This window comes from Stenella coeruleoalba (assembly GCF_951394435.1).
Source record: "Stenella coeruleoalba genome assembly, contig: scaffold_267, whole genome shotgun sequence".
Lineage (NCBI taxonomy): Eukaryota > Metazoa > Chordata > Mammalia > Artiodactyla > Delphinidae > Stenella > Stenella coeruleoalba.
Window position 1 is genome coordinate 278,936 of NW_027646027.1, and position 19,090 is coordinate 298,025.

The window sequence follows — 19,090 nt, forward strand, 5'->3', positions numbered from 1 at the left end:
AAGAATTAAGGAACAAACACCTAGAAGAATTAAAGAACAAACAAACAGAGATGAACAATACAATAACTGAAATGAAAAATACACTAGAAGGAATCAGTAGCAGAATAACTGTGACAGAAGAACGGATAAGTGACCTGGAAGACAGAAAGGTGGAAATCACTGCCATGGAACAAAATAAAGAAAAAGAATGAAAATAAATGAAGACAACCTAAGAGACTTCTGGGACAACATTAAATGCAACAACATTCGCATTATAGGGGTCCCAGATGGAGAACAGAGAGAGAAAGGACTCGAGAAAATATCTGAAGAGATTATAGTTGAAAACTTCCCTAGCATGGGAAAAGAAATAGCCACCGAAGTCCACGAAGCGCAGAGAGTCCCAGGCAGGATAAACCAAAGGAGAAAAATGCCGAGACACACAGTAATCAAATTGAAAAAATTAAAGACAAAGAAAAATTATTGAAAGCAACAAGGGAAAAATGACAACATACAACGGAATTCCCATAAGGTTAACAGCTGATTTCTCAGCAGAAAATCTACAAGCCAGAAGGGAGTGGCATGATAAATTTAACGTGATGAAAGGGAAGAACCTACCACCAAGAGTACTCCACCCAGCAAGTATCTCATTCAGATTTGATGGAGAAATCAAAAGCTTTACAGACAAGCAAAAGCTAAGAGAATTCAGCACCACGAAACCAGCTCTACAACAAATGCTAAAGGAACTTCTCTAAGTGGGAAACACAAGAGAAGAAAAGGACCCACTAAGACAAACCCATAACAATTAAGAAAATAATAATAGGAACATACATATTGATAATTACCTTAAACGTGAATGGATTAAATGCTCCAACCAAATGACACAGGCTCACTGAATGGATACAAAAACAAGATCCATATATATGCTGTCTACAAGAGACCCATTTCAGACCTAGGGACACATACAGACTGAAAGTGAGAGGATGGAAAAATATATTCCATGCAAATGAAAATCAAAAGAAAGCTGGAGTAGCAATACTCATATCAGATAAAATAGATTTTAAAATAAAGAATGTTACAAGAGACAAGGAAGGACACTACATAATGATCAAGGGATCAATCCAAGATATAACAATTATAAATATATATGTACCCAACACAGGAACACCTCAATACATAAGGCAACTGCTAACAGCTATAAAAGAGGAAATCAACAGTAACACAATAATAGCAAGGGACTTTAACACCTCACTTACACCAATGGAGATCATCCAGACAGAAAATTAATAAGGAAACACAAGCTTTAAATGACACAATAGACCAGATAGATTTAATGGATATTTATAGGACATTCCATCCAAAAACAGCAGACTACAAGTTCTTCTCAATGGCACACGGAACATTCTCCGGGATAGATCACATCTTGGGTCACAAATAAAGCCTCAGTAAATTTAAGAAAACTGAAATCATATCAAGCAGCTGTTCCGACCACAATGCTATGAGATTAGAAATCAATTACAGGGAAAGTAACGTAAAAAACAAACACATGGAGGCTAAACAATACATTTCTAAATAACCAAGAGATCACTGAGGAAATCAAAGAGGAAATCAAAAAATACCTAGAGACAAATGACAACAAAAACACGATGATCCAAAACCTATGGGATGCAGCAAAAACAGTTCTAAGAGGGAAGTTTATAGCAATAAAAGCCTACCTCAAGAAACCAGAAAAATCTCAAATAAACAATCTAACCCTACACCTAAAGGAACTAGAGAATGAAGAACAAAACCCAAAGTTAATAGAAGGAAAGAAATCATAAAGATCAGAGCAGAAATAAATGAAATAAAAACAATAGCAAAGATCAATAAAACTAAAAGCTGGTTCTTTGAGAAGATAAACAAAAATGATAAACCTTTAGCCAGACTCAAGTAAAAGAGGGAGAGGACTCAAATCAATAAAATTAGAAATGAAACAGGAGAAGTTGTAACAGACACCACAGAAATACAAAGCATCCTAAGAGACCTCTACAAGCAACTCTATGCCAATAAAATGGACAACCTGGAAGAAATGGACAAATTCTTAGAAAGGTATAACCTTCCAAGACTGAACCGGGAAGAAATAGAAAATATGAACAGACCAATCACAAGTAATGAAATTGAAAGTGTGATTAAAAATCTTCCAACAAACAAAAGTCCAGAACGAGATGGCATCAGAAGTGAATTCTATCAAACGTTTAGACAAGAGCTAACACCCAATCTTCTCAAACTCTTCAGAACTTTTCAGGGGAAGGAACACTCCCAAACTCATTATATGAGGCCACAATCACCCTGATACCAAAACCAGACAAAGATACTACAGAAAAAGAAAATTAAAGACCAATATCACTGATTAATATAGATGTAAAAATCCTCAACAAAATACTAGGAAACAGAATTAAACAACACATTAAAAGGATCATGCACCATGATCAGGTGGGGTTTATCCCAGGGATGCAAGAATTCTTCAATATACACAAATCAATCAATGTGATACACCATATTAACAAATTGTAGAATAAAAATATGATCATCCCAATAGATGCAGGAAAAGCTTTTGACAAAATTCAACACCAATTTATGATTAAAAGTCTCCAAAAAGTGGGCATAGAGGGAATCTACCTCAACATAATAAAGGCAGTATATGACAAACCCACAGCAAACATCATTCTCAATAGTGAAAAACTAAAAGCATTTCCTCTAAGATCAGGAACAAGACAAGGATGTCCACTCTCACCACTATTACTCAACATAGTTTTTGGAAGTCCTAGACACAGTAATCAGAGAAGAAAAAGAAATAAAAGGAATACAAATTGGAAAAGAAGAAGTAAAATTGTCACTGTTTGCAAATGACACGATACTACACATAGTGAATCCTAAAGATGCCACCAGAAAACTACCAGAGCTAATCAATGAATTTGGTAAAGTTGCAGGATACAAAATTAATGCACAGAAATCTCTTGCATTCCTATACACTAACAATGAAAGATCAGAAAGAGAAATTAAGGAAACAATCTCATTCACCATTGCAACAAAAAGAATAAAATACGGAGGAATGACCCTACATAAGGAGGTAAAAGACCTGTACTCAGAAAACTATAAGACACTGCTGAAAGAAATCAAAGATGATATAAACATATGGAGGTATAAACCATGTTCTTGGATTAGAAGAATCAATATTGTGAAAATGACTATAGTACCCAAAGCAAGCTACAGATTCAATGCAATCCCTATCAAATACCACTGGCATTTTCTACAGAACTAGAACAAAAAAATCTTAAAATTTGTATGGAGACACAAAAGACCCCGAATAGCCAAAGCAGTCTTGAGGGAAATTAAAAGAGCTGGAGGAATCAGACTTCCTAACTTCAGACTATACTACAAAGCTACATTAATCAAGACTATATGGTACTGGCACAAAAACAGAAATATAGATCAATTGAACAAGATAGAAAGCCCAGAGATAAACCTACGTACCTATGGCTAACTCATCTATGACAAAGGAGGCAAAGATATACAATGAAGAAAAGACAGTCTCTTCAGTAAGTGGTGCTGGGAAAACTGGACAACTACATGTGAAAGAATGAAATTAGAACACTCCATAACACCATACACAAAAATAAACTCGAAATGAATTAGAGATCTAAATGTTAGACCAGACACTATAAAATTATTAGAGGAAAACATAGGCAGAACACTCTATGACATAAATCACAGCAAGATCCTTTTTGACCCACCTCCTAGAGAAGTGGAAATAAAAACAAAAATAAACAAATGGGACCTAATGAAACTTCAAAGCTTTTGCACAGCAAAGGAAAACATAAACAAGACGAAAATACAACCCTCAGAATGGGAGAAAATGTTTTCAAATGAAGCAAATGACAAAAGATTAATCTCCAAAATTTACAAGCAGCTCGTGTAGCTCAATATCACAAAAACAAACAACACAATCCAAAAATGGGCAGAAGACCTAAATAGACATTTCTCCAAAGGAGATATACAGATTGCCAATAAACACGTGAAAGGATGCTGAACATCACTAATCATTAGAGAAATGCAAATCAAAACTACAGTGAGGTATCAACTCCCAGCAGTCAGAATGGCAATCATCAAAAAATCTACAAACAATAAATGCTGGAGAGGCATTTACTGGAGAAAAGGGAACGTTCTTGCACTGTTGCTGGGAATGTAAATTGCTATACCCACTAGGGATAACAGTATAGAGGTTCCTGAAAAAACTAAAAATAGAAGTACCATACGACCCAGCAATCCAACTACTGGGCATTTGCCCTGAGAAAACCATAATTCAAAAAGAGTTATATACAACAATGTTCATTGCAGTTCTACTTACAATAGCCAGGACATGGAAGCAACCTAAGTGTCCATCGACAGATAAATGGATAAAGAATATCTGGCACATATATAAATGGAATATTACTCAGCCATAAAAAGAAACAAAACTGAGTTATTTGTAGTGAGGGGGATGGACTTAGAGTCTGTCCTACACAGTGAAGTAAGTCAGAAAGAGAAAAATAAATACCGTGTACTAACAGAGATATATGGAATCTAAAGAAAAAAGTTTATGAAGAACCTAGGGGCAGGACAGGATTAAGGACACAGACATAGAGAAAGGACTTGAGGACACGGGGAGGGGGAAGGGTAAGCTGGGACGAAGTGAGAGAGTGCCATGGACATATATACATTACCAAATGTAACATCGATAGCTACTGGGAAGCAGCCACATAGCACAGGGAGATCAGCTCGGTGCTTTGCGACCACCTAAAGGGGTGGGATGTGGAGGGTGGGAGGGAGATGTAAGAGGGAGGGGATATGGTGATATATGTATATGTATAATTGACTCACTTTGTTATACAGCAGAAACTAACACTCCATTGTAAAGCAATTATACTCCAATAAAGGTGTAAAAGGAAAATAAAAAAGAAAGAAGCCCAGAGATAAACCTACACACCTATGGTCAACTAATCTATGACAAAGTAGGCAAGACTATACAATGGAGAAAAGACAGTGTCTTCAATCAATGGTGCTGGGAAAAATGGACAGCTACATGTAAAAGAATGAAATTAGAACACCCCCTAACACCATACACAAAAATAAATTCAAAATGGATTAGAGACCTTAATGTAAGACCGGACAGTATAAAACTCTTAGAGGAAAACATAGGAAGAATACTCTAACATAAATCACAGCAAGATCTTTTTTGATCCACCTCCTAGAGTAATGACATAAAAAAGAAAACTAAACAAATGGGACCTAATGAAACGTAAAAGCTTTTGCAAAGCAATGGAAACTACAAACACAAAAAGACAACCCTCAGAATGGGAGAATATATTTGCAACTGAATCAATGGACAAAGGATTAATCTCCAATATATATAAACAGCTGATGCAGCTCAATATTAAAAAAACAAACAACCCAATACAAAAATGGGCAGAAGATCTAAATAGACATTTCTTCCAAAAAGATGTAGAGATGGCCAAGGAGCACATGAAAAGCTGCTCTACATCACTAATTATTAGAGAAATGCAAATCAAAACTACAATGAGGTATCACCTCACACCTGTTAGAATGGGCATCATCAGAAAATCTACAAACAACAAATGCTGGAGAGGGTGTGGAGAAAAGGAACCCTCTTCCACGATTGGTGGGAATGTAAATTGATAGTCACTATGGAGAACAGTATGGAGGTTCCTTAAAAAACTAAAAATAGAATTACCATATGATCCAGCAACCCACTACTGGGCATATACCCAGAGAAAACCATAAATCAAAAAGACACATTCACCACAATGTTCATTGCAGCACTATTTACAATAGCCAGGTAATGGAAGCAACCTAAATGCCCAGACAGACGAATGGATAAAGATGTGGTACATATATAAAATGGACTATTAGCCATAAAAAGGAATGAAATTGTGTCATTTGTAGAGACGTCGATGGATCTAGAGACTGTCATACAGAGTGGAGTAAGTCAGAGAGAGAAAAACAAATATTGTATATTAACGCATATATGTGGAACCTAGAAAAATGGTACAGATGAACCAGTTTGAAGGGCAGAAATAGAGACACAGATGTAGAGAACAAATGTATGGACACAAAGAGGGGAAAACCATGGGGGGGGTGGCGGTGGGAGGAGTTGGGAGATTGGGATTGACATGTATACATTTATATGTATAAAATAGATAACCAATAAGAACCTGCTGTATAAAAATAAATAAAATAAAATGAAAAATAAAATTTTTTAAAAAACGGAAAAAAGTTATTCCCTTCACATACATGTATTTATATGAATGAATTATTTCCATGCTTACATCCATAAGTACAAAAAAGAGGAATAAAACCTACCTTGAAACAAAAAAGAAAAAACAAAACAGAACCCACCAGTTATACAGATGAAAACCCTATCAGGGCACTTGCTTCAGTGGTAGACAATTCTGAAGTTGGTCAGAGGTGGGGAATCATCTCGCATGCAGCCAGCAGCCCCCCCGCAAGGAGTGTCCTCATTACAAGCCTGGGGGACTGTGCCGAGGCATCTGTGAGTAAACGTGAGATGAGCCCCAGGCCAGCTGCTGCTGAACTGTTCCCAACCTTCCCAGGTAAAACACCTGAATATGTACAAGGACTTGAAAGCCTAGAGGAAGGGCCATGGAGCCACACGAGTGACAGCATGCCAGCCGACTTGGTGCCTGCAGGCCAGCCAGGATGGTACTGGCCCTGGGTGCTCTTCTGGAAGATTTCCATTTCCCTGCCTGAGATACCCGTCCTGTCCCTGCCCCCACTGCTTTTTTCCTTCCTCACCTCTGCCCAGGGAGAAATTCCAGCAGCAGGTATGGGTGACACATCCTCTTCCTTAGCAGGTGGCAGCCTGGCAACTGCTGCAGAAAGTCCAACAGAGCCCCACTCACACTGGGCCACCCACAAAGCTGTGGCCTCTCACTCCCTCCCACCAGCCCAGCCCCGAGACTGCTGACAGGGCAGAGAAAATGGCGTCAGGCACGGCTGCAGGGGCTCTTGCTGCCTGGAGTGGTATTTATATTGATCTCAACCCAGGCACACCTGGGGAGGGCTGGCCGGCACGGTAAGGCTGCCCAGGTCAGCCAATCATCACCCCTCAGGGGCTCACAGTTGCAGAAAATGGAACTTGCTGAACCGGCCAGGTCCAAGGAACAGGTGTGGGCTCCTGAGAGTCAAGATAGACAAGGGGCTGCAGCTTTGGCTTGTTTTCTAATCATTTTATCTGGCCCATGAGTGGGAGACAACTTCAAGAAAACACTCTCCTAATGAGAGGAACCCAGGAGTCAGGGAGAGGAGGGGTGGGTGGTGGTTGGAGACAGAGGCCTGGTGCCCCGGGTGCAGTGGAAGTCTCTGGAAGACCAGGTGGAGGGAGGCCGTACAGAGTGATGACCAGGGTCACAGACCTGTCGCAGCTGCTGTTTGTTAGTTCAAGTCCTGCTCTGAGGTGCTCTGTGTCAGCTCTGAGTGACAGGTGAGCTGGGGGTGCTCTGCAATGAGGGCTATGTGCATGGTTCCTGTGTGCCCAGCCCTGCCACGGTACCTGCAAGGGTAGCTCTGTATCCGGGGATTGGTCTGACCACGAGAGCCCCATGGGCTGCTGGGGACCTGGTAAAGAATGTCAGGACAGTCAGTGAAGCCACCGAGGATATACCTCCAGCTGCTCCTAATTCCTACACCCTGCTGGTCATTCTACCAACCACCAGGACATGGTATTCTGTATTAGTCTTCAATGATGCCTTCTTTTGTATTCCATTAGTCCCAGAGTCACAAGAAATTTTGGCTTGTGAGTGGCAGGACTCAACATACAACTAAAACAATACTTCCGGGCCGTCTTGCCCCAAGGGTGCAAAAATTCCCACACCGTCTTTGGGGAAAGCTTAGGTAAAGACCTAAAAGTTCTACCTCTGGAAAAGGAAACCCTCCTTCAATACGCAGATGACATTCTGATCGCCAGCCCTACTAAGGAGGCCTCTGAACTACCAAGCCAATAAAGGATAGAAGTCGTCCAAAAAGAAGCTCAAATATCACAGACTGCGGTGACCTGCCTGGGCTTCATTCTCACAGAAGGTCAGAGAAGCCCATCCCAGGAAAGGGAAGAAACCATTTTCAGCCTTACCCCTTTCTAAAACTAGAAGACAGCTTAGGGGTTCCTGGGGAGGCCAGGGTTTGCTGCTTCTGGATCCCTAACTACAGTCTACTAGCTGGGCCTCTATATGAAACACTGAAAGGAAAAGATGATGATCCTTTTGAATAGAATCCAGAAGTGGCCTTTCAAGAATGGAAAGAGCAGTCAATTCAGACCCTTGCCCTGGAACTCCCTAATTTAGCTAAACCCTTTGACCTTTACATTCCCGGTGAAAGGTGAATCGCCATTGGAGAATTAGTGCAAAAACTGGGACCACTTGAAATGGAACAATGCAAGAATGCCATCCAGGTAGGATAAACTATGGTCACCAAGGGGCTTGACCCACTGCCACATCTGGCCAAGATACTGGCGGTATCTAAAAACCTGGAAATCAGCAGCCCAAAAGGCCACCTCCCTCCTAAGGGAAAAGGACCCCACGTGGTGATCCTAACCACCAACCATGCCCTGAAGTTGCAGGGTTCGTTCCGTTGGCACACCGACCTCGAGTGAGGAGGCCTTCCAACTCCAACATCCAGAGAGATAACCGGGGGCAACAGAGCACCATGACGACTCGTGTGAACATCACTTGACCTGGAGTTTTTCTCATAAAACAACAAGAGTGTGTCCCAAAACAGTAGACTACTGCTTGCAGGACTTACTGCACCCAGAGGGGAGCTAATAATCTTGGCGGGGGAACCGTATATCACACTGTCACTATAGAAAAGCCTACAGACACCGTGATGATGGTGGCCAATAAGACCGGCTGGACTCCTGTTTACTTCAAAAGGCTGTTGACTCAGTGGCCATCATGGTCCTTGATCACCACTGACCCTGGACTGTCTGGGAGTTGAGTGGGCAGGGCTCTGACACCTGGTGCTGTTTGTACGTTAATTCAGGGACCTAATTGAAGAAAGCACAGACTACTGGTCAGAGCATCTAGGCTGGCAGAAACGGTCAGCCTAAGGTGGCCGAACAAATGTGGGGCGGGGTGAAACCGGCCCCCACAACGTCTCTGCACATCTCTTTCCTGGACCCTTAAAGGTCATTAGAATCTATAACACTTCCAATGCTGGTGTTCAGGTGGACGAGCAAGGAGGCAGGGGGCCTGGGGAAAATCAACGTCACCTGGAGGCTGCTGGGGAGAAGTTCTGACCCTCGCCCCTGGGTATGAGGGCTCCCAACTCAGCACTCAGCAGTTACAGAAGAAGGGTCTGCACCCTCAGAACTCCAAGAATGAGCAACGGGACAAAAGGCAGAGGAGGGGTTTGTCCCCAGCAAAGCCCATTAAAAATCCCTGGGAGATAAAAATAGAATCTGTGCAATAAAGTCAAGTCTAACTTTTTTATCCTTTGTGCTTTGTCTAATTTCACGTACTCCTAGGGTCTCGCATGCAGAGGCTCCACACCCGCCACTTCAGACCAGATTTCCTAGTGCAGAATGGCTGGGTCGACACCTCAGCTCCTGGGGCCCAGTGCAGACTCCACGATATAGAGCCTGAGCTGCAGCCAACCCAGCCCTTGAAAGCTCTGTCCCCTCCCTCCCAATGACTCTGACAGGATCTCTACACAGCAGCCCAGCCCACAGCCCACGGGGTAGTGCATGCTCTCACCTCTCCATTCTCTGATCAAAATATAAAGTTTCCTTTGCTTGTGAACCAAACTCAGTCTCGATCTGTTGGCCCCAATGACACTGGGCAGGGGAACACTTGTTGGGGTCCACTCTGGAGGATCAGTAACAGAAATTGAGACTATTGTAACCTCAATGAACAGATGTGTGAGCCAAACTGTAGTTAACATAGAACAGTGTATAAGGCTCGGGTAAAATAAGATGTTTCTAACACTTCCATTTGATATTTCCATCACTTTATTATAAGCAAGTTCAGTGAAAGGGTTTGTCTTATTTGTCAGGTCAATATTAGAGAAACGAAGTGATTTCTTTCCAAGGATGTACATCTAATAATCTTGGTTAAACCTTCAATCTTGTTTTAAATGCTTTTCCATTGAAAATGATACCTCTCTTTCAGCTCCCCCATTTCTGAGAAGTATAAAATCTTATAATTTATTATTACCAAAGGGGAAAGGTGGGAGGAGGGATAAATTAACAGTTTGGGATTAACACATACACACTGCTATGTATAAAATAGATCATCAACAAGGAACTACTGTATAGCACAGGGAACTACACTCAACATTTTGCAATAACCTATAAGGGGAAATAATCTGAAAAAGAATAGATATTTTTATTGACATCATCTATCAATGACAGTTAAAGTGTAGCCTAAGGGAAGCTGGTGGTGAGTGCTTCTGACCCTGAAGACTTCAATCATCTAAAGTTTGGACTCTGCCTACTTCCCAAGGCCCTTAATGAACATATGTGTAGCCGTAGCTTAAAAAATTCCCCAGTTTGGGTTTCGGGGAGACACTGATTTTGAAAAAGCCCTGGTGTTCTCCTTACATGAATGGGACTCTTCCTACTGCTAAAACATGTCTGTCACACCCAGAGGATAGTATACCGTCTGATCGGGAAGAGTTTGGAAAAGGCATCTCATCTCCTCATCTCCTGGTGCTCGGGTTCACCCCTCCAGCGTCTTTACTAACAGTCTCCCCACTTGGAGATGTCAGCACTGTCAACATCCTGTTGCGTACAGTTTGGAATTTGTCCAGAGGATGAAGCGGAAGGATGAGGAACAATGAGAGACAAGTCCTAGGTGTTCAGACAGGCACATGTCACTCTAATTTCCAATCAGGAAGACGAATTGACCAAAGGCTAGGGTTGCCCATGGAAACAGTATAGGGCTTGAGGAAATCCTGCTGCTTTGTGGCCAGTTCCCATAAACACAAGTTGAACAATGGAACTCAGGGGCAGTAAAATTCACGAAACTGCAGAGTTGAAAATATCCATCACTGAAAAATGTCTTGAGGAAAGTCAGAGAAAAGGACTTGTAAGCAAGGGAGAATGGCAGGAAAGGGATTTGAGGAGGTAGAAAGGACTCGCCATTAAGCACAAGAAAAGGAGCTGAACATTGCCAACATTGCAGTTGGCCAAAAAGGGTGTATGCGTTTTTTTCTGTATATATTCAAGAAAAGGGCATACACTTTTTTAGCCAACCAAACAGGTGGGCACTGGAAATCAATACTACAAAAGATATCACTTCGCATCAGTCACAAGAGCCATCCTCATAAAGCGTAAACAACAGAAATGCAGGACAGGGCAATGAGAAGAGGGAGCCCTGTGAGACTTATAGTGGAAATGTATATTGCCAACGGCCATTCTGGAGAAGTATATTGTGTTTACTAAAGCATCTAAAAAATGAGCTACAGAGCATAGGGCACTTGCACTCATGGGCGTATATCTTGGGAAAAACAAAAATCGAGAGGACACAGGCACCCCAATGTTTACCCCCTCTCTGTTTAAAAGATCCTCGACTAGGATATAACTTAAATGTCTCTGGAGGGAAAAAATGGATAGAGATGAGGTACTTATGTAGAGTGGAATATTACTCAGCCTGGAAATCAATGAAATATGGCCAGTTGTAACAACTCTGGAGGAGTTACGTATGATCATTCTAAGTGACAGAATTCAAAAAGAAAAAGACACATATCATAAGATATCACTTAAAGGTGGAATCCAAAATAGCTACACATGAAATAAATTACAAAACAAAAACATAGTCAAATATGTAGAAAACACGCATAAGGCTGCTAAACGGGAAAGGTGGGGAGGGGTGAGGCATCATCCAGGAGGTTGAAATTAGCAAAGATACCATTCCAAATACCAAACTGATAATCAACAAGGCCTACACGGTAGCTAAAAGAACTACACTCAGCACACTCAAGTCACCGGAAAAGAATATATACGACTGGTAAGAATCTGAAAAAGAATTTACTGATGTCTCTCTGTACGTGAATCAAGTGGATGTACAGCAGCAAGAAACAGAGCTTTGAAAATCAGCTGTAACCAATATAGTAATAAATTGAAAAAAATAAACGACAGAGAGACAGAGAAAACCTCTTACAACTTTTCCTCAGGGACGGTGATGCAACATGGATTGAACACGTCTAGACCCACAGCAGGATGAGACATAAGGCTGGAAACTGTTCGCGCTAAGAGAAATGTGAGCTTGGGTGAGGAAATGCACACCCTTTAAAGTAATACTACCTGGTGCCCATTCAATGGGTCCCAAATCTGCAGGTTCAAGGGATCTTCCTACAGCTAAAACATGCATGGAAAACCCAGAGGACTGTACACCATGTGATCGGGAGATGTGTCTAAAATGCAGCTCATTTATCCTCTCCTGGTGCTCCTGTTCACCATTCCAGCCACGTTACTTAGAATCTCCCCACTTGGAGAATCAGCACATTTCAACTTCTGTTTCACACATTTTGCAAATTGTGAGGAGGATGAACGGGAAGAGGGGGAACCAATGAGAGAATAGTTGTAGGGGTTTGGACGGGCACATATCACTCTAATTTCCCATTAAGAATAAGAATTAAAAAAAGGCTCAGCCCACCTTGCTGGAGCCAAAATAGGGCCTGAAGCAATCCTGCGGGTTTGAGGCCAGCTCACAAAAGAGCAACTTAAAAAATGGAGCTCAGGGTCACTGCAATTCACAAACCTGCAGAGTTATAAATGAAAACTAACGTCCAAAATTATGTTGAGGTAAGGCAAAGAAGAGGATCTGAATGCAAGACAGAATTGCAAGAAACAGATTTCAAGAGATAGATTGGACTCGTCTTTAACGCACATGAAAAGCGGCAGAATTTCGACAATGATGCAGTTGGCCCAAAAGGGCGTATGCGTTTTTTCCTGATTATATCCAGGAAAAAACGCATATGCACCTTATGGGCAAGGAACCAAGCAAGCAATGCAAATGTGCACAACAAAGAAGTCTCACTTCCCACCGGTCAAAAGGGCCATCCTAAAAAATTGTAAAAACCAGAAATGCAGGACAGGCCATGGAGAACAGGGAGCCTTTATACGTTGATGGGCAGTGTGTGAACTGCCGAGAGCCACTCTGGAGGAGTGTATGGTGGTTCCTAAATCATCTAAAAAACAGAGCTACAGAGCATAGGACACTTCCAATCATGGGAGTATATCTAGGGAAGTCTAAAAATCAACAAGACACAAGCACACCACAGTTTAGGGCTACTCTGTTTACAAGAACCTCAACTTCAGTACACCTTAAATATCCCAGGAAAGAGAACAATGGATAAAGAAGATGTGGTACTTATGTACAATGGAATATCTCTTCACCATGAAATCAATGTAATAAGGCTAGTAGAAGGATAAAGAGTGGATTTAGGTCCGATAATACTACTTGAAATAAGTCAAACAGAAAAAGAAACATATCATAAGATATCACTTATAGAGGGAGGGTAAATATGGCTGCACAAGAAATGAATTACAGAACAGAACAGTGTCTCACATTTAGAAAACACACTTATGTCAGCTTAAGGGGAAAGGAGAGGTGGGGTGATGCATAAAACCAGAGTTTGAAATTAGCACAGATACCGTTCAATAAACCAAATAGGTATTAGACAAGATCTACACCTTGCTCAATGAACTGGCCTCAACACACCCTATACACCGCAGAGAAATATATCTGAGTAATAAGAATCTTAAAACCCATGTATTGATATATCTCCATAAGGGAATCAAGTGTGTGCAGAGCGGCACAAACACAGCAGTGAAGATGAGCTAAACCCCATTATAGAAATAAATTTTAAAAACAAAACGCAGAAACAATGAAAGAGAGAAAAATTCTTACAAAATTCGCTCAGGGGCTGTGATGCAACCTGGATTGACCACATATAAACCCACAGCTGGATAAGACATAAGGCTGGACACTTGGGGCTGAGAGGATTGGTGAGCTTTGGTGAGCAACTGCCAAAAGTTTAATGCAATACTTCATGCTACTCATTCCAAGGGTCCCAACACTCCAGGTTGAAGGGAATCTTCCTACAGCTAAACCATGCTTGGGAAACCCAGCGACTGGTATACCATATGATCAGGAAAGGTTTCTAAAACACACCTCATTGTTCCTCTCCTGGGGCTCCGGATCGACATTCCAGCCGCTTTACTAACAACAACCTCACATGGAGAGTCAATGCCTTTAAGTCCCAGTATCGCACAGTCTGCAGATAGTGCGGAGGATGAATGGGTTAGGGGGAACCAGTGAGAAACTAATGTAGTGGTTTCAATGGGCACATGTCACTCTAATTTCACATCAGTAAGAAGAATTAACCAAAGGCACAGCAAGGTGTCCCACAAGAACAATAGGGCCTGAAGGAATCCTGCGGTTATGAGGCAAGATCACAAAAATAAGAGCTGAAAAATGGAGCTCAGGGCCACTGCAATTCAAAAACGTGCAGAGTTATAAAGGCCAACAATTTTCAAAAAGGATATTGAGGAAAGGCTATGAAGAGGCATTGAAAGAAAGGCAGAATTGCAGGAAACCAATTTCAGGAGGTAGACTGGAATTGCATTTAAAGCATAGGAAATGAGGCAGAACGTCGACAATGATGCACTTGGCCAAAAAGGGCGTATGTGTTTTTTCCTGAATATATTCAGGAAAAAACGCATATGCACTTTTTGTACAACCAAGCAAGCTTGCAAAGGAAATCTGCACTACAATGAAGTCTCACTTCCCACTGGTTAAAAGGGCCATCTGAGAAAAGTGTAAAATCCAGAAAGGCAGGACAGGCCATGGAGAACTGGGAGCCTTGTTATGCTGATGGGCGGGATGTAAATTGCCAACAGACACTGGGGAGAACTGTATGGTGTTTCCTGAAACATCTAAAAAACAAAGCAACAGAGCCTAGGGCACTTCCACTTATGGTCCTATAGCTTAGGGAAATTAAAATCAAAAAGACACAGCCACCCCAAAGTTTGGGACAGCTCTGTTTACAAGAACCTCATTTACGGTAAAAGTTCAATATCGCAGAAAGTGAAAAATGGATAAAGAAGTTGTGGTACTTACGTAGAATGCAATATCACTCAACAATGAAATCTATGTCATCAGGCCCGTAGCAGCATAATGAGTGGATTCAGGTATGATAATTCTAACTGAAATAAGTCACACAGAAAAAGAAACATCATAAGATATCACTAATACACGGAATGGAAACTTGGCTACACAGGAACTGGATTGCAAAACAGAACAGGGTCTCAAATTTAGAAAACCAACTTATGCTTGCTTAAGAGGAAAGGTGAGTTGGGGTGCTGCATAAAACCAGGGATTGAAATGAGCACAGATAAATTTCCTTAAGCCAAATATGGAATGGACAAGAGCTACTCCTTGCTCAACGAAATAGACTCAACACCCCATATTAAACGCCTAAGAATGTACCTGACTAGTAAGTATCTGAAAACCTATGGATTGCTATGTCTCCGAAAGAGAATCAAGCGTGTGTACAGGGGCATAAACGCAGCAGTGATAGGATTGGAGATGTTCGGTGAGCAAATGAAGACCCTTTGAAGTCATATTGCATGGTACCCATTCCACGGGTCTCAACTCTCCAGGTTTAAGGGATTCTTCCTTCAGCAAAAACATGCATGTGGAACCCAGAGTATCATCAACCGTGTGATCGGGAGACGTGTTCAAATATGTCTCAGTTTTCGTACCCTGGTAATCGGGTGCAACATTCCAGACGCTTTACTAACACTCTCCCATCTTGGAGAGTCAGTGCCTTTAACCTCCTGTTTGGCCCAGTTTGCAATTTCTGCGGAAGATGAACAGGAATAGGGAGACCCAATGAGAGACTAGCTGGAGGTGTCTGGACGGGCAAATTTAACTCTCATTTCCCACCAGGAAGAGGAAATAAACAAAGGCTCAGTGTGCCGTTCCGGAACAAGATTAGGGCCTGAAGCCATCCTGCAGTGTTGCGGCCAGCTCAAAAGAAAGCGAGTTGAAGAAAGGAGCTCAGGGGCACTGTAATTCACAAACCTTCAGAGTTATAAATGACAGCTATCGTCCAAAAATAGACTGAAGTAAGGCTGCCAAGAGGACTTGAAAGCGGGGCAGAATTGCAGGAAACCGATTTCAGGAGGTAGACTGGAATTGCATTGAAAGCATAGGAAAAGAGGCAGAACGTCCACAATGATGCACTTGGCCAAAAAGGGCGTATGCGTTTTTTCCTGAATATATTCAGGAAAAAACGCATACGCCCTTTTTGGCCAACCAAGCAAGCTTGCAAAGGAAATCTGCACTACAATGAAGTCTCACTTCGCCCCAGTCAAAAGGGCCATCTGAAAAAAGTGTAAAATCCAGAAAGGCAGGACAGGCCATGGAGAACTGGGAGCCTTGTTGTGCTGATGGGCGGGATGTAAATTGCCAACAGACACTCGGGAGAAGTGTATGGTGTTTCCTGAAACATCTAAAAAACAAAGCAACAGACCCTAGAGCACTTCCACTTATGGTCCTATAGCTTAGGGAAATTAAAATCAAAAAGACACAGCCACCCCAAAGTTTAGGACGCCTATGTTTACAAGAACCTCATTTACAGTACAAGTTCAACATCGCAGAAAGTGAAAAATGGATAAAGAAGTTGTGGTATTTACTTACGAAGCAATATCACTCAGCAATGAAGTCTATGTCATCAGGCCCTTAGCAGCACAATGAGTGGATTCAGGTATGATGATTCTAACTGAAATAAGTCACACAGAAAAAGAAACATCATAAGATATCAGTAATACATGGAATGTAAACTTGGCTACACAGGAACTGAATTACAGAACAGAACAGGGTCTCAAATTTAGAAAACCAACTTATGCTTGCTTAAGGGTAAAGGTGAGTTGGGGTGCTGCATAAAACCAGAGATTGAAATGAGCACAGATAAAGTTCCTTAAGCCAAATATGGAATAGACAAGAGCTACTCCTTGCTCAACGAAATGGACTCAACACCGCATATTAAACGCCTATGAATGTACCTGACTAGTGAGTATCTTAAAACCTATGGATTGCTATGTCTCTGAAAGAGAATCAAGCATGTGTACAGGGGCATAAACGCAGCAGTGATAGGATTGGAGAGGTTCAGTGAGCAAATGAAGACCCTTTGAAGTCATATTGCATGGTACCCATTCCACGGGTTTCAACTACCCAGGTTTAAGGTATTCTTCCTTCAGCTAAAACATGCATGTGGAACCTACAGTATGATCAACCATGTGATCGGGAGACGTGTTCAAATATGTCTCAGTTTTCGTACCCTGGTACTCGGGTGCAACATTCCAGACGCTTTACTAACACTCTCCCGACTTGGAGAGTCAGTCCCTTTAACCTCCTGTTTGGCCCAGTTTGCAATTTCTGCGGAAGATGAACAGGAATAGCGAGAACCAATGAGAGACTAGCTGGAGGTGTCTGGACTGACAAATTTAACTCTCATTTCCCACCAGGAAGAGGAATTAACCAAAGGCTTAGCATGCTGTGCCGGAACCAGATTAGGGCCTGAAGCCATCCTGCGGTGTTGCGGCAAGGTCACAAGAAAGCAAGTTGAAGAAAGGAGCTCAGGGGCACTGTAATTCACAAACCTGCAGAGTTATAAATGACAGCTATGGTCCAAAAATATACTGAAGTAAGGCTGCCAAGAGGACTTGAAAGCGGGGCAGAATTGGAGAAACCAATTTCAGGAGGTAGACTTGAATTGCATTGAAAGCATAGGAAAAGAGGCAGAACGTCCACAATGATGCACTTGGCCAAAAAGGGCGTATGCGTTTTTTTCAGGAAAAAATGCATACGCCCTTTTTGGCCAACAAAGCAAGCTTGCAAAGGAAATCTGCACTACAATGAAGTCTCACTTCCCCCCAGTCAAAAGGGCCATCTGAAAAAAGTGTAAAATCCAGAAAGGCAGGAAAGGCCATGGAGAACTGGGAGCCTTGTTATGCTGATGGGCGGGATGTAAATTGCCAACAGACACTTGGTAGAAGTGTATGGTGTTTCCTGAAACTTCTAAAAAACAAAGCAACAGACCCTAGGGCACTTCCACTTATGGTCCTATAGCTTAGGGAAATTAAAATCAAAAAGACACAGCCACCCCAAAGTTTGGGACGCCTTGGTTTACAAGAACCTCGTTTACAGTACAAGTTCAACATCGCATAAAGTGAAAAATGGATAAAGAAGTTGTGGTATTTACTTACAAAGCAATATCACTCAGCAATGAAATCTATGTCATCAGGCCCTTAACAGCAGAGTGAGTGGATTCAGGTATGATGATTCTAACTGAAATAAGTCACACAGAAAAAGAAACATCATAAGATATCACTAATACACGGAATGTAAACTTGGCTACACAGGAACTGAATTCCAAAACAGAACAGGGTCTCAAATTTAGAAAACCAACTTATGCTTGCTTAAGGGGAAAGGTGAGTTGGGGTGCTGCATAAAACCAGAGATTGAAATGAGCACAGATAAAGTTCCTTAAGCCAAATATGGAATAGACAAGAGCTACTCCTTGCTCAACGAAATGGACTCAACACCCCATATTAAACGCCTAAGAATGTACCTGACTAGTAAGTATCTTAAAACCTATGGATTGCTATGTCTCCAAAAGAGAATCAAGCGTGCGTGCAGGGGCATAAACGCAGCAGTGATAGGATTGGAGAGGTTCGGTGAGCAAATGAAGACCCTGTGAAGTCATATTGCATGGTACCCATTCCACGGGTTTCAACTACCCAGGTTTAAGGTATTCTTCCTTCAGCTAAAACATGCATGTGGAACCCAGAGTATGATCAACCGTGTGAACGGGAGACGTGTTCAAATATGTCTCAGTTTTCCTCCCCTGGCACTCGGGTGCAACATTCCACATGGTTTACTAACACTCTCCCCACTTGGAGAGTCAGCGCCTTTAACCTCCTGTTTGGCCCAGTTTGCAATTTCTGCGGAAGATGAACAGGAATAGGGAGAACCAATGAGAGGCTAGCTGCAGG

The 19,090-nt window shown here is 41.9% G+C and overlaps 1 long non-coding RNA gene across 1 annotated transcript in view; it reads right to left on the reverse strand.

Annotated features, from left to right (window-relative positions):
- The window catches only part of LOC307181383, a 37,294-nt gene that overhangs the window by 10,851 nt on the left and 7,353 nt on the right, over nt 1-19,090 (reverse strand). Inside the window, exons 3-4 of the long non-coding RNA XR_013826620.1 lie at nt 16,734-16,815; nt 15,150-15,235 (exon numbers count right to left, since the gene is read on the reverse strand). This is a non-coding gene — a long non-coding RNA (uncharacterized lncRNA). The remainder of the gene's footprint in view (nt 1-15,149; nt 15,236-16,733; nt 16,816-19,090) is intronic.